Source organism: Plectropomus leopardus, chromosome 8, assembly GCF_026936395.1.
Source record: "Plectropomus leopardus strain MGB_pleo_1.0 chromosome 8, ASM2693639v1, whole genome shotgun sequence".
Classification (NCBI taxonomy): domain Eukaryota; kingdom Metazoa; phylum Chordata; class Actinopteri; order Perciformes; family Serranidae; genus Plectropomus; species Plectropomus leopardus.
Window position 1 is genome coordinate 14,963,688 of NC_142183.1, and position 16,078 is coordinate 14,979,765.

The window sequence follows — 16,078 nt, forward strand, 5'->3', positions numbered from 1 at the left end:
GTAATGTTCAGGACTTTTAGAGTTGTGTATGCTGTAAATTTCCATCACCTTTCTCTCAGCAGACGCATCGACTTGTCATAGTGTGACAAGTGTTACTAATGACACCAACGATGGCTTCGTTCCATTTTAAGCGCTCCGCTGAGAGTTGCAGAGCACAGCATGCACAATTCCAGAACCCGGAAATCAAAAGAGCTAAACGGAATTCAGCCGTAATGATTTCCGTTACTTTCACCTGTGATTTTCCCACTACAACAAGTACCCGCTCCTGAGAAAAACAGCTGGCTCTTTTTACCCTGCTGTTTCTTTCATCGCTAACACAGTGTGTCTGCTGTTGGGTTCAGTGTACAGTAGCACAGTTTGCGGCTGGTATAAACAAAATTAGCGGAAAAAGCTTTAACACAACATATGCTAACTTAGCTACCTGCTAAGCGCCAAATGGCAGAGAAAGTTACCCACGGAGAGCCGGCTATAGAGGCTATAGAGACCGACACAGAGCTAAAAGGTGAGTTTTTGTGTCTCAAGTGACCTGAAACACGATAGAAAATTGATGTTAATGTTGCTTTGTGTGGCAATTGTTTGCTAGCATGTTTGCCGTTTTGAATGTTAGCATTTTTGTGATTTTTGGGCACCAGGGAGCAGCTACTACTGCTTACTAGCTAACGAGGTGATAGTCAAGGTGATATGTTAGCAAACAACTGCTTGTTGCCCACTGCCTCAAAATTGAGTAGGCTTACTCCTGAGAAAATTGTTTGGGTTTTTATTCGTTATTTTTTATTTTATTTTTTTGTACCAATAACACTGTATCTGATGTTTAGTTCAGTGTGCAGTGGCACTGTTGGTTGAAAACAGCTATATGCTACCTGCCCAGCAACAAAAATCAGACAAAATTACTCATTTCATGGTTAACACAGTGACTAGCTACAATCTAGCAAGCTAAAGCGCTATTTAGAGTTGACAGAGACAAAAACAGAGCTAAAAGATGATTAAATGTTAAACTTAATTTTTTAAGATGCCAGTTAAACATGACTCAAAATGAATGCTAACCTTCCTTTGTATCTGCTGCATGCCAGAATAATATTACTGGAAACTATTTTCAATATAATAGTCATTTTGTCATTAAATTTCTTTTATTAATTTCCTTTCAGTCAGACAGTTAACATAAAACATATGACTTATAGAACAACAAACAAAACAAGGACAGAAATAAAGTCTGTATGATACAAACATTTCACAGATGCATCCATATATACTTCAATGTCATGAGCTCTTAATAAATAACAAGAAATTATCCCAGAAAATGTCTCTTTTGTATTATTAATTTGAGCCAATAGGTACTGAGAAGAGGCATCTGTCATCAGTCTATTCTGGTTTATTCACTCAGTTCTGGTTTTATTTTTTATATTTTTTTCAGCTCCATAAAACAACTGTTGCTGCAGTAATGAACCATTTACCAATAAACCAAACCGAAATTATTTTTTTACTTGCCATCTGCTGTACGGTTGCTAGTTGCCCAGCACCTAAGTAGCATATGCATGGGGAACAGACTAGCATCTGGCAAGAACAGACTCAGATATATCAGGATATGGAGATGGAGACCAAAACAGAGCTATAACTAGTATAAATGGCTAAGTGTTTTGTTTGTCAAGTGGCCAGAAACAACGAACGCATAAAAATGTTGCTCCATGACTGCTAGATGTGAAAGAATAGAGTGTTGTTTACTAAAAGTTTGCTCATTTTAAATGTTTGTATTATTATATATTGGCAAGCAATTGTCTATTAGCCACTGCCTAAAATTGCCTGCTTCTAAAAAAAAATCACAGTCTTACTCGCCTCGGGATACTCAGCTTGCTTTGCCCAGGGGCCATAATTGCAAAATTACTGGAGGCTTGGGGCCAGTTAATAAACAAAAAATAAACAAAATTAATCATCCTTCTGTGGCACTTTCTGTAAATAAACAAGCTCTGTTTTGATGTTATATACGCATGCTGGCTCCGTCTTTACATTTAAAGTTAAAAAAATGTAAAGGTTCTTTTCATTGTGCATTAGAAATTAGTCAGCGGGCCATCTGCCACCTTATAACAGGTCATATTTGGCCGTAAAATGAGTATTATTAAGCTAAATGTTCTTTCTTTCTAGACCAAGAGCCAATTCATAGTTTCTGTGTCTGCGAGGGTCTGCTTTGGTATGTGTGACCAAAATGTCAGCATCAGCCTGTGTTTGCGAGGGTCCACATGGACCTTATGCATACGTCCATGTGCAGCCCATTTTTATTACAGCGCTGACTTTAGGTATAGCAAAGGTGCCAACTCCACATGCTCCTATCTCTCACTCCAGTCCAATCCAAAACACTGCTGTCGAGCCAGCTGCAATCGCCTCACCACCATGAAATTAGTTTTATGTTGGATATTTGACAGACATTTATTCCAGACCCAGCAGCATAGTTTAGTTTCACCTTTATCCAGTGTTGGCAGTAGGAGGACTAACCTCCCAGCCCTCCCTTTTTCTGCTAGGGTTTGACAAAGGATAACCAGTTGTACAGTGAATAGAACTGCATGCACATCTGAGGATGTCCAATGCAGAAAGTATCCCAGAGCCTTAGTACTGTCTATCTGCTGTTAGTCATTTGGACTGTCTGTCAGTTTGGTGAAATGTTTTCTGCCCTCTGCTGGCCGAAGCTAAATTCATACAGCTTTAAATGTTTGGTGAGGTGCAATTTAAACTTGAGTGAGAATTCGTATCGCTTACACAAACACATCCTGTCTGCGTTCCTCTGCTTGTCAGCCATGCAGCTGTTGGCAAAAACAGGAAAACCACCTCCATATACCCAGATAACAACACCCAGCATCAGTGCAGGTGAGACGTGGCCTGAACTCTGTCTGTCCATGTATAAGCATGCATGAGTATCAGCCAGTGTTGCTACATCAAGCATATGGCATATAAACATAAAAAATAATATGACAATTAAAATGAGAGCAAACATTACCAATAACCACCAGCAATGATAATAATTTTCAATAGTAGGGAATATAATTACTCAGATTACTTACTCACATACTATTTAAGTACATACAGACACACACAGTGTGCGATAACATGTACATGAATTACCTGTTTATTAGGGTTATCCCAGTTGTGGTCATATTTGGTATATGATTTTTACATGAACACAGAAAAAATCGTGTTTTTCATATTGCTGGTGTCTGTCAGAGTACTCCAGCTTGCATATCTGGGTTTCTCATGAACAGAATGGTGTGTTTACATTAGTGAACTGCTGAACTACATAAACAGGAAACTCCAAAAACCTTATTATAAATGTACGTGTAAACGCACTCACAGACACACATTTCATTCTTTATATTGAAATTATGGTGGTTTTGTGACACTTTCAAACACTTTAGGAAAACGTGTATTTTGAGCAGGAGACCAAAAAAATGCTGCTGGTCCTCTATGTGTCTTAATTAAGAATGCAATGTTTATAGAAGCTAATCACTTTGCAAACCATATTTTAGAATTAGCTTTATAGATTTGGCCATAAAATTCACTGTTTTAGAAGACAGCTTGAATAATTTAAATATACAAATGTAAAAACTATGTGAAAAATCTAACTGATTTTTATATTTTTTTCCTAACAGCATTAGAAGTCCTGTGTGCCTTCCCAGTCAGGCTCCGCATGGCTTGTCAAACTGACGAGATGAGCTAATGGTGAAGCTGAGGTAAGTGAAGTTTGTGTTCATTTTTAAATCTGCCTTCAACAGTGAAATGAAAACTACTTTCTTGAGACTGGGGTTGATTTTGAAATACTTTTTCTTGCCAGTATCAATTGCTAATCTCTGTTTTACACACATACACATAAAAAACATGTGAATATGCTGTGAAGTGTTTGATATTTGACATTAAAGAGATTGCAAGGAAAATTAAGGTCTAATGACATTAAAACCATTTCCGTGTTGTCATAGGAACAGCTTTAGAGTTTACAAAGATTAGGTCTCGGTGTCTCTGTCATGGTAATTCTAACAATTTTCTTTACTGATGCAATAAACAGATGTCTGATTAGTGGCAATTCAAATGATTTTGTCAGAGGAGCACTCTTTAACGAGGCATAGAAAAAAGGTCAACAAGTTATATTAAAATCAGCATTGGCATATAAGCTACTTTTAACTGATAATGTCAAAAAAAATGAGTGTTCACTCCAACAGACTTGATAAAAATTACGGCATCACAGCAAAGGCTTCATCACTGTGTGCCCACAACACACTAATATATATATATATATATATATATATATATATATATATCTAAATGCATTGAATAGCCTGTATAGAAAATGAGATTAATAAAACAGAAGCAGGACTTATTAATATATCTTGCAGTTCCTCATATTCTGCGCAGTGGATCTAGTGTTTATTTGTGTGATGAATATGGCAGAGCTAGCTAATCAAAGCCTTTAACTGAACTCTTTTGTATTACTTGCATCTTAATGCATAAATGCTGTGGTAATGTTCTGTGTTGGCGTGCTGTGTGGGAGTTTATCTAAGCTTCTCTGCCCATCTACCAGCTCCGGACCTGGTAAGATAAATCTTTTAGTAAAGCTATTGTGGAAACAAAATTAGAATCACTCCTGAATATGATGTGATACAGTAGCAATCTCATGTATAGAGTGCTTACATTGACATGAATAACCTGCTTTATATCTTTGAACATGTAAACATCACATTCTGTTTATGAGAAGCCTGAAAATGCTGGTGTGTACTCTGAAAGACACTGGGATGTATATGGGGAATGTTAGTAATCTAATTCCTGAATATGATCATAAAAGGGATGAGTTTCATAAACAGGCTATTCGTGTCTATCTAATTGCACTTATATTGCAATTTTCATTAAGCATTAAGTTTATTAAAGCCATTAAAATTGTGATAGATTTGCCTGTTAGTGTTACTAAAAATCATACAGAAAAGAAAACGATGAGAGCATATATAAAGCATCCTGTTCCATTTTGAATGTGTTTCTACAATAATGATTTAATAATTCAGCTGTGGAGATCAACTTATATTTAATTAAAAAATATATTTTGTCATTTTGATGTCGCAGAATTCATTTTTTTTTCAACCCTGCTGCTGTTCTTTAGTAAAGCTCCCACACATAATGAGTTAAAACAGATGTGTCATGTGGTAACAGACCTGTAGAGATGTATATATGCTTGATCAACAAAAAAGTATATCATCTCATCAGTACAGCTCAGGAATTAGTCTGACACATTCTTTTGTATTCTTCAAAATACAGGTCTGGCTGAATGCAGGAATGTGCTCAATTAACATCCTCTTTAGAAATGGAGGGAAGATTGCACTCGTTTATTGTGTCGTTTAAATTATGAGACTCTTCTTAACATTTTAACGTATTCAATGCACAGGGTCTTTTTGTAGCCGTGATGAATGTCGACATGTTTTTTTCTCTGGTCAGAAGTACAGGCATAGAAGTGCATGAGGACACACGGAAACTAAAATGCATACCCGCACACACACACACACACACACACACACACACACACACACGCACACTCACATATATGATAAAGCATTGCAGTGGGCAACAGCAAAGAGAAATCTCTGTAAACAAACAGATGACAAAAAGATAGAGAGCAACCATCACAGCACTGCTCTCAAAAGGGAGCCTTTCATTTTATTGCACAATAGCAGTTGTCTCCGAAGCCCAAACAGTTTAGAAGTAATTACTAGTGTTTTCCCCAGAAGGTGATTACTTTGCCACACTTGGCAGCCATTGTTACCGGCCGGGCACCACACTCATCAGCCATACAAAGGGGAGAAGTGCTCGATTGATGATGAGCCCTCTGTGGCTCGGGGAGAATTTAAAAGTACTTGTATGAGGCTCTTTCAGGAGATTAACTTGCAATAAGGGCTACCTGCCATGGACACATTCCCTGTATTCATGGTGCCGGCACAAAGACTTTTTTAAGAGGGGCACAGCTGCATGAAAGCAAATGGTGAATGGGGATAATAGTCACAAAAGACAACAAACCTCAAGTGTAAAGAAATAAAGTGTTTTTTTAAGATGGGAGGCTTCCATTCAAAGCCAGACCATTCCTTCTTTTGACCATTGAGGATCCGGCTACTCCACCACCCAAGGCCTCAATCTAATTATTTTAGGACAAGACATGTTATGGTGCAAAGTGGCAAAGAGAGAGCACTCCGGACCAAAGTGCACTTTAATTCAATCATTCTATTGGACAGATTCCCCCTTCAAATGGACGTCACACACCAGTAGACTGGCACAATCGAGAGGCTCCTGGCAAGGCCTCGGGCCCTTTTAGCTGAGGTAAATAACACAGAAATCACATGCGCTTGTAGATATGAGTAAATGTATAAGTAGGTGTGAGTAGATGTCTTATTTCCCAGTGTATTTTGCGAAAGAATACATCTGTGTAAGAAGGTTTGGGTTTATTTTTTTTATCGGGAAATTGTAGAAATCTTCAAAGGCAGATTAAACCTCAGCCACAGGGGCCCAGATCCGATTCCATTCATTAGGCAGAGAGAGAGCGAGACAGAGAGAGAGCGAGACTGCGTGTGTCCTTGCTTGCCTAAATGTGAAAATTGCTCATGCCATTATTTCAGATGAGAAAGTGGGAACTGAATGGATTTGCTTTAATATAACAGACATGGGATACCACATACAGAGAGACAGAGGGGGGGCCAGACTTCTTTGCTTTTGCTCACACAGTGGAAAGGCCCTGACAGGTGTGCTTTTGTATGCGTATGTCTATGTGAGGGTGAGGCAGATTGTGTGTGTGTGTGTGTGTGTGCACGTGCGCCTGCCGACGTGAATAAACACAGACGTGAGGTGTGTATGTGTGTGCGTTTGTGAGCGTGTTAAGCCTCTCCACGTTGCGCTGCCACTCCCTGGTGAAGAGAGGGGCCTTCTCACTTCATCTTGGTCTGGTCTTGTAGCAGGCCAGGATTCAGTGCTGACCTTCATAAGACTCAGACAACTGATCCCGAGATGGAGAGAGAGAGATAAAGTGTGCGCAGCATGTTTGCAGTGAAAAGTCTGTGGTAGCTGATGGAAAAAAAATAGCATTTTCTGTAGTCAGCAACTTGATTCTTATGAACATTTTAGTGGTCTCTTGTCCGGATTAGTTCTAAACTGTGCGAGAAAGTCGTCAATCCCAGTTTGCATCTCGGATCTTTTGGTAAGAAAATCTTATTTGTCTGCTTTTGAAATTGCTTTGTATTATACCTAGTTTTTCAAAACTACAATACAATATCGTGCAAGCTATATCTAAAAGGTTTTGTATTTAAAAAAAAAAAAAGTGTGTCGCCATGCATGTCCGTACGCAAAGTCACGCCTCCTCGGGAACTTGGTTGTCAGGAAGCATCACCTCTTTAATTTTGACGTCATGTGCCACGGTCAATGAGGTGAGTGAAACTAAAAGGTCAGAGGTCACCTCACCCAATTTAGTGATCAGGGATCAGAGATCAGGGAGTAATCCCAAAGCTGAATCTGGATGACCTCTTTGTTGATGACCTATTGTTCGAAGTGATAGGCTGAAGTTATATGTTTACAAGTTTATATTTTGTCTATATTTGTTAACATGCATTGCTCAATACAAAGAGAAAAAGGGGAATATGTATAGTTCTTGTTTGTGCATGTGCATGTATTTCATGCCTGTTTCTGTATCATTTGTAAAAAATAAATCAATAAATAAACAGAGAAAAATATGAATTTAGGGACCAATAAAAGCATAAAGAATGTTTTCTGGATAAACTATGCTTCAGCTGAAGACTGATGCAGTTTTATATTCGACCACTAGATGTCAGGATTTGCCTAGTAACAGTACAATAACCCCCGCCCCCACCCTTCACCAACACCTGAGGGGGAAACTTGTGAGTAGCCTACACATGGTGTGACAGCTTCCCCAGGAAGCTCGGGTGACATTTGCCTCACTTAATGACACAAGCTAATTAATCATTAGCTGTCCCAGAGGTATTGCTGTTTGAGAGGCTTTGTCGTGCCTCTCCCCAGTAGGGGGTCCCAGCCTCAACATGTTATGTATGCATAACTGCCTCATCCCACGCTACAACATCTTAATTCTCACCCGTTTAGCTAGTTTGACTGAACTACACTCGCTCTTTTCCAACCCTTCATCTCGGATAAAGTATAATCTGCTGAGAGATAGAGCACCTTAATATTTTCTCAGCGTTTTGCATGTGACAGAGGGGTACATGGAGTCTCTTTCCCTATGGAAGGTCGGGCTTGGCTGGTGTTGTATTTGTCTGCAGGAGTGAAGAGGAGTGATTTTATTGATGGTTGATTGGACAGACGAGGGGATGGGGGACTTCAGATTGCTGCATCAGTGGTTTTAACCACATCACTTTATCGAGGCCCAGTGGACACTTCTACAGACATAACAAATTAATGCAGCATTAATATGAGTAGTACTCGTATCTGTTTGCAATGATCGTCCTTCACTGTCCTCGTTCTCAAAGCTGCTGATGGTTTAAGTTTTGCTTATTTTAATGTCACTGTCAATGGTCAAAAGTTGGAAATGTTAGGGAAGATCGCTCTAAACTCCAAGCAAACTGTTATGTTTTTTGTGGCTCTGCTTGAGTAAACCTAAGGTGATAGAACATTTGAAATTTGAGTGAATGTGTATATGAACCCAAGCTAACAGGGCCATGTGGGTTATGAGTAATTATATCTCTTGGGGTGAAACCCTCTATGGCTCAGCTTTGAATCCAATAAGGATGTGCGAAAAGCCTTTGTGAAATATGGAGAAAATGAAATCTGCCCCCTGTACGTGTTTCTGCCCCCTCAGCATCATTACTGCCCCCCCTACCGGGTCTCAGGCTGGTTTTAGACAGACCGTGCCTTTTCGCCACGTACTTGGGGCTCCAGGTGATGCACTCAGGTTCCCCCTTCACCCTTCAGAGAGGAGTTTGGGGTAGTGCATGTGTGCACGGGGCCATCGGGGGCACTCGCTGATGAGGGCCTGGGCTGCAGGAGGGCTTTGAAAAATGTTAGAGGTTTTGGGATGAGACTCAAGGTCCCCTTGGGATACCGTGACCCCTGACACCTGCTCGCTGGCCCTTGTGCTTTGTTCTGTGACCTGAGAATGGTGCGTACATGTGGAGAGATACCGGCCAGCTTACAGCTAATCCAAAAGTTTCATCTGGACACACGCTGCAGTGGTGAATCGCCAAATGAATGCTGCACATTTTAAAAACAGCGTATGTCCACTCTATGGCTGCATATCGCTGTGTCTTGTTACCGTACGTTTCTCTGTATTTTTATTTAACATTTACTGTTATTCATCGTCATCTGTTCCAATGGCGTGTTTGGATGCTCGCTTTCAGTTCTATTTGTAATCCAATTTATTTCTTGATGTATATTTAATACATTTCCTGCATGCTCACTTTGCATGCAAGCTATAGCTCCTTCATCAAAAATAATTCTTGTAGTCCGATACATGCGTGGTTGAATTATTCCATTTCATGGAAGCGCCTACTTATTGATATGCAAAGGCATACCAGCTGAGGCTTTAGCGCCCCTGCTCAGCCAGGTGCTATTTAATATCGCTTGGATATACACAAGATCCTTCATTTCCACTCTAATCGGGAAAGGTTTCACTCCGCCATGAACAGCCATTGTAATTCTGCTAGTACAGAGCAAACACAGGCCCTTTTACTGCGGTGAAGACATAAAGTAAACTTGAGTTCTGAACTTAAGTAGCGAGAAAGAAGTCTGTAAAACAAACACAGGTCCCTGAGTAAAGCTGTCCTACAAAGATGGGGTGCATTTATATGCTATTATTGTGCTCACACTGTGTCACCTTGATGAAGCTCTACATGATTTAGTTTACTCTGTTACATTTAAAATGAAGCCTGTGGAAGAATATCTTTGTGCAAGACATCTAAGCCTTGACCTTGTGGATACAGACGCCGCAGTTTCCGCAGCCCTAGCAGGAGGCCTTTAGACATGACACATGAAGAGACAACAAGAACTTACTGTTCTCCGGCTATAGAAGTGTCTGATGAACCTTTAAGATGCAAAGACGGATCTGCCGCCATGTTTGCCTTCGTCTCTGTCTCAGAAAAACACCGGGGCGTGTCCCTCCTCTGGGAACCCCATCTGCAGGCCTAAAGTGATGGCACCACCCTTTCCTCCACACCCATCACCATTCACTGTCAGCAAGACAAACACACACATGCACATGCCCACCTGCGCAGACACAGGGGGAAGGCTGTGCATATGTACCTGACAGTGGCAGCGTTTGTGCCCTGGAACATATTTAACAATGCACACTCGACACCCGCACCATCTCAGCAGGAGGCCACAGGAAACAGATGAGGACTCGTCAGGTTGATCAGGAAAACTACAGCCTACCAATACTTGCCATGCACCATGCTCGCACCGCCAACCTCTGGGCTTATTAACAATGAATCAATGTAATTTTCTGCAGAAAGCAGTGTTCACACTTGAAAGAGCCTGTACCATGAAGCTGATGGCAGAGTGAAAAAGGGGAGGGGGATCACTTGTCGCTCTGTGCAGATTCCGCCCTTCATGATTTCTTTTGGGGACAGCCAGTCCTCCTGCATCCATCAAGCTCCTTGCATGAAATTATCCTTTCCGAGACCGCAATTTGAACCAGGACCTTTAAGATAACTTATTTACTCAGTTGTTTATTGTGCATCAAAGTGAAGCAAACTTTTCTGCTCACCCCCCTTTGCAGTTGAAGCTTCACAGCCCTCTCATGGTGTCAGGGGCGGGGCTAGGCGTTGCATGTGATTTTCTATCTCCAGGAACCCCGCAATTACATCTGGCACAACTCTACATGAAGTAACGCTTTATAAGCCTTTGTGCATCGGGGCTTTGAAGAGCCGTGGCCCTCTATAAGTTTGCTTTTTGTCCCCCTCCGTTGTACAGCGCCCCCCTCCAAATCCCCCATCCCCCAGCTCGGGACAGAAGACAGAATGTGATGTGTCGTCTCCCTCCCCACACAAAGCCCCAGTGCATTGGACACACCTTGGACAGCACAAAGGATGAAAAGCACGACGAGGCTTGGACACGCAGGACCACGCTGCCAAGCCCGATAAAGACGCTTCAAAAGTCGAGCAGCAAACAGTGGCCTTCTTCTCTTCGGCTCTCTTCTTTTTCTTCCCAGGACCTTGCAGTGACAGAGAAAAAAAAGTGACAGAAAGAAAGGCTGACTGAGTAAAAAGATATTTTTGGCTTCTGTGTTTTTACCCACATGAGACTCACAAATGAGATTTTAGGGTAATGTTGTGTCTACGGCAAAGTAGTCGGCATAAATGTGCGTGTAAACAAATAGATTAACATTTGTATGTCTGCTTTTGGTATGAGTACAGGATTAACCAAAAACATCCCAGCTTTGAAGCAGAGGGCCCATAAATAAACTCTGCTGCCCCATCTCCAATCCCCTTGTCTCTTTAGCCGTCTGCTCACAGCGGCAAGCCACAGCGAGACTGAAACCTGCCATTTAAGCTGGAAACGGCCGCCATTTTGCCTCTTGTCCAAAATAAGTCACTATTTGTGTTTTTACACAAAGTTTGTTTATATGGCAATAATTTTCGCACCAAGTCATTCATTAATTTTATGGACTTAGATGTTTTTTTGCCTCGAAAGGAATGGCCGAGTTTTTTATGCTACTTGTGAGTTTATCACTTTTTTTTATCACGCTTTTTCTTCCACTTAATTTTGGTCCCCTTGTTAGTCCACAAAATTGTCCAGACATCATAAAACATGACTTTTCACCGGTAACTCCCTCCTTTTCCCCTCTCTCTCTCTCTCTCTCTCTCTCTCTCTCTCTCTCTCTCTCTCTGTCTGTGTCTCTCTCTCGCCTTCTCTCTCTCTCTCTCCCTCATTCCCTCATTGAAACAGATGGCGTTTTATGCTGGGCACAATCAGGACTATTCAGCGTCAGGCAGGGCAGGCCCTCCCCACCTGCGCTCAGCCCAATCACAACCTAATGAACACATTGGGAGCAGTCTGTTCCAAATTACTCCCAGTTGGAGCCTGGGCCACAGGTAAACTCCCCCCCCCCCCCTGCCATCACACTCTGCCCCTTCCCCTCCACCTCACCTCTTTCACAACGGTCTCCTTGCCCACCCGCCTGAATTGGTATTGGCTCCAGCGCTTAGAGCCTCAACTCGGACTCTTAATCAAATCAAGATTCATATCTCTGTGCTGTCAGCATTCCAACACAGCTCAGAGGGGCTGCGTGTGCAGCGACAAGCATATATGTTACATGTGGGGAGATATGGATTGACAGCTGAGGTGTTTATGTGTTGGATCTGAATTGGTTCTATTTGATATGTCTTGAGAACCGTTTTCCTATATGTGTATAGAGATCTATACTTGTACTATTAATGGTCTCACCTGTGCACAAACACACACACACACACACACACACACATGCACATGTATACACATATGGAGGAACAGTCAAGACCCCTGTAAATGCTCTGGTGTTAACCACAGCTGGCCTATCTGTATGCCTTATCAGCATGTTTCCACAGCTTCAAAGGGCATCATTTATGTATTTGTCTTCAGATTGTCTGCACTCTGTTCACAGCATATAGGTTCTATACATTCATGTTTTATTCATGTATTGAGGTTGAACAAAAAAGAGAAAACTGCCTTTTTTTTCTAAAGCGCAGTATACCTGTACGTCACAGCCACTTAAATGTCTTTCCTCGTACTGGTGTATGTGTGGGCAGGCAAGGGGCAGTTGTATATCGTAGGCAGTTGACACCAGAAGTGTGCTGTAGCCAAGAGCCTCTGACACTCTGATACACCCTACAACATCCCCAGGGACAAAAGAATGAAACCAGGGCGCCTGCCTCGTCATGTCCCATCAATCGCAATAGGACTTCAGAAACCGTAGGCCAACTACCAGCCCCCACGTGGGTGTCCATCACTTGATTTGACAGGAGCGCTGCCCTGCTGGCTGCCCTTCTTCACTGTCCCTCTGGTCAATCTGCACCTCAATTGGCCCTGCACTGGTGGGTGATGCCTGCTCCTTCTGCCGCATGTCAAAAAGAGCCAGGAGCCACAGAGGAAGTGCAAATATCCTCTAATGGCCTTGATCCAGATGGATGCGCCCATGACAATAGGCCCTCGTGCCTGTGGTTTGGGTTTTTTTGTCAGTGAAAAACGCAGAGGCCACCACAATAACACAGCAAAATTATGCATGCAGGCCAAGCACCATTGACATGTTAAAGAGCACTGCCAGTTGCTATGATAATTAAGTTAGCTCATTCCAAGGCAGAGAGCTCCTTTCTCTTAACATGTCTTTAAAGGCACTTCGGGCACATAAGGCAGGCTTTAAGACAATGGATGTAGGAGGAGAAATAATGGATTCAGTGGGTCACCATTTCTCTGCCCATTTGCTTAACATAGGGCCATACATCTCTTAGTGAATGATGCTTGATGGGATTGCCTTTAGGGGGGTGTTTGTGGGTTTTAAATTTCTATCACTCAAGAGATTGACACATTCTATGAAGTCCATATGGACGTTTTAAGGATACGGTAGATTAAAGGACTGAGTATGAAATATTCAGATAGCTGCTCTACTTCATGACAGTGACAACTTTGGATACTCTTTGTAGAGGCCTCTGGGCCTGAACCATTGCCCACAAGTATGATATTACTGTCTGTAATATCACACTGGCCATGAGTGAACGTTGACCTGTTTAAGAAAGCAATAACATCAATGGAACGCCCTCTGTTCACTTTGCTTTTAACTGGGATGTTTGGTTACGTCACGGGGTGTCCAATCTCCCTCTGCCTCCATAGGGTCTCATTGAGCATGGCCACTTTGTGTGCAGCTGGGGCATGTTTGGCCAGTAATATAAAACCAGGAAGACTTTGAAACTTAACCAAAGGACGAGGTTGGAAGTTCACTCTTATTTGGAGACTCCAAAGTGTTCTCCTTGGACACACTGGAGTAGGTCAGGGACACCAGGAGCCACCTTTCTTCCTGTATCCATGCAGCTGTAGGATGGATTTTAAGTCAGAGGAAGTATCTGTGTCTTATATTTTCTCTTTGAATATGTTCACGTCTTCATGGTATCCAACTAATAGCTACTACATCATGAACAGGCCTTTAAATTCAACATATCCTCATATTATGGGTCATATATTTTAGGAAAGTGCACAAACAACTGTTCATGTGATATCTAACAAATTAGTGCCCCACGAATAGTGCCGTCATGTTATGTACCTCGTTAAGTACAGCGTTCACATTGTTGAGTTCTGTAGTTGATGTAAAGTGGCATAGGTTAGGTTTAGGCAAGTAAAGTTAAATAAGTTAGGTTTAGGTAAGTAAAGTTAAGTTAGTTTTAGACAAGTGAAGTTACATAAGTTAGGTTTAGGAGAGTAAAGTTACATTCATTAGATTTACAAATGTAAGTAAAGTTACAAATGTAAGATGTTGTATGCTGTAAAGCCCTCTGAGGCAAATTATGATTTGTGATAATGGGCTTTATGAATAAAATTAACTTGACTAGATTTATGAAATTAAAGTTATGTTTCTAACGTTAAGTTCTGTACTTGATGTAAAGTGACTTAGGTTACTTTTAGGCAAATAAAGTTACATACGATGTTAGGTTTAGGAAAGCAAAGTTACGTAGGTTAGGTTTAGAAAAGTAATGTATGTTACGTTTAAGAAAATAAAGTTACATACCAAATGTTTCATAGTGAAATGCCTTGTGTCAACAACTGAAGGGATGGTGTTGGCAGAAACGTTGTCAGAGGGCTTTTATTTTGAAACAGAAACAGGAAAGGTTGAGTAAAGCAGATACATTTGTTTTTCTTCATGTCTGTGACAGATAATGACATTGAAACTGGGGTAAAGGGTGGTATGCAGTCATATAAACCAGTGAGACTCCACAGCTGAAAAAAAAGACCCAACAGGTTCTGCGACGCGGAAGTCTTAGTCTCAGTAAAAGATATATTAACCCATCATATACCATATACTCTGCTGAAACTCCAGGTAGGTCTGAAGGTTGGAAAAAATACCTATCACTCTAGCCTAGTTAGAGCAAGTGAAGTTATTAAGATGGGTGGTTTGGTTTAGCAAAGTTGCGTCATGTATGTAAGATTTATGGAAAGTAGAGTCACGTAGGTTACATTCAAAAAAAGAAACATGGTGACAGCATACCTTAAAATATCTCAACGTTCACTCGGTTTTGCAGTCCCAAACACTAGTTTCCAAGGAGAAAGTCTTGGGTTTGTTTGCCCCCATATACCAACTTAACTTCTTTACTTCCATCAGTGCCTCAGTCACATGCTCCCAGCCTTCCCAGTTATGTGGGTTATTCAAATAACCTGTTCATGACTCTGTGTGTTATATACGAATTCTGATGCATTACTTGAAGTAGGTATACTTTCGAACATAGCATGAGATCAGCCAGCAAGAATATCTTTAGTGGTCACTATCCTGCTCATTCAAACCAGATACCCATGCACGAGGCCTGTACACATTGCCACGTTCATTTTTATATTTCCCTTAAATGGTGCCAATCTGCCACAACAGACAGGCGCTGAGTGAAAAGATTTTAAAATGCGACTCCAGCACTTTCAAGGCAGGTCCTCTGTGTTAACAAGATGGTAGTTAATGGTTTTGCTTTTATGGCAGTGGTCGCATGTATAATTAAGCTGCTGTTGTATTTGTCATAAAAATCACCGGGGGTGCAGGAAATGTTGCAGGAGCCATTTTTACTTTGAGCAGTGGAAAATTAAAACCGTCAAACCTCACAATGATGTTTTGACATCATTCCAATGTTTATGGATTTTCCTGTGTGTGGTTGAGGTTTCGGTATTAAAAAAACAAACACTTAAGTGCCTCACCTTGTGTTCGTTTGGGGAACAAAGGTTGCAATGTTTGCACAATGCAGATTGTCACTTCTGGGAGGTCTTGCCTCCGGTGCTACTTGTTGAGAAACATGTTGCATGTTTGCCATTAATGGGTCTCGGGCTGTTACCTGCATTGTTACAGATTCATACAGTTCATGTAACAATATTTGATGCATATAGGGGGCAGCCA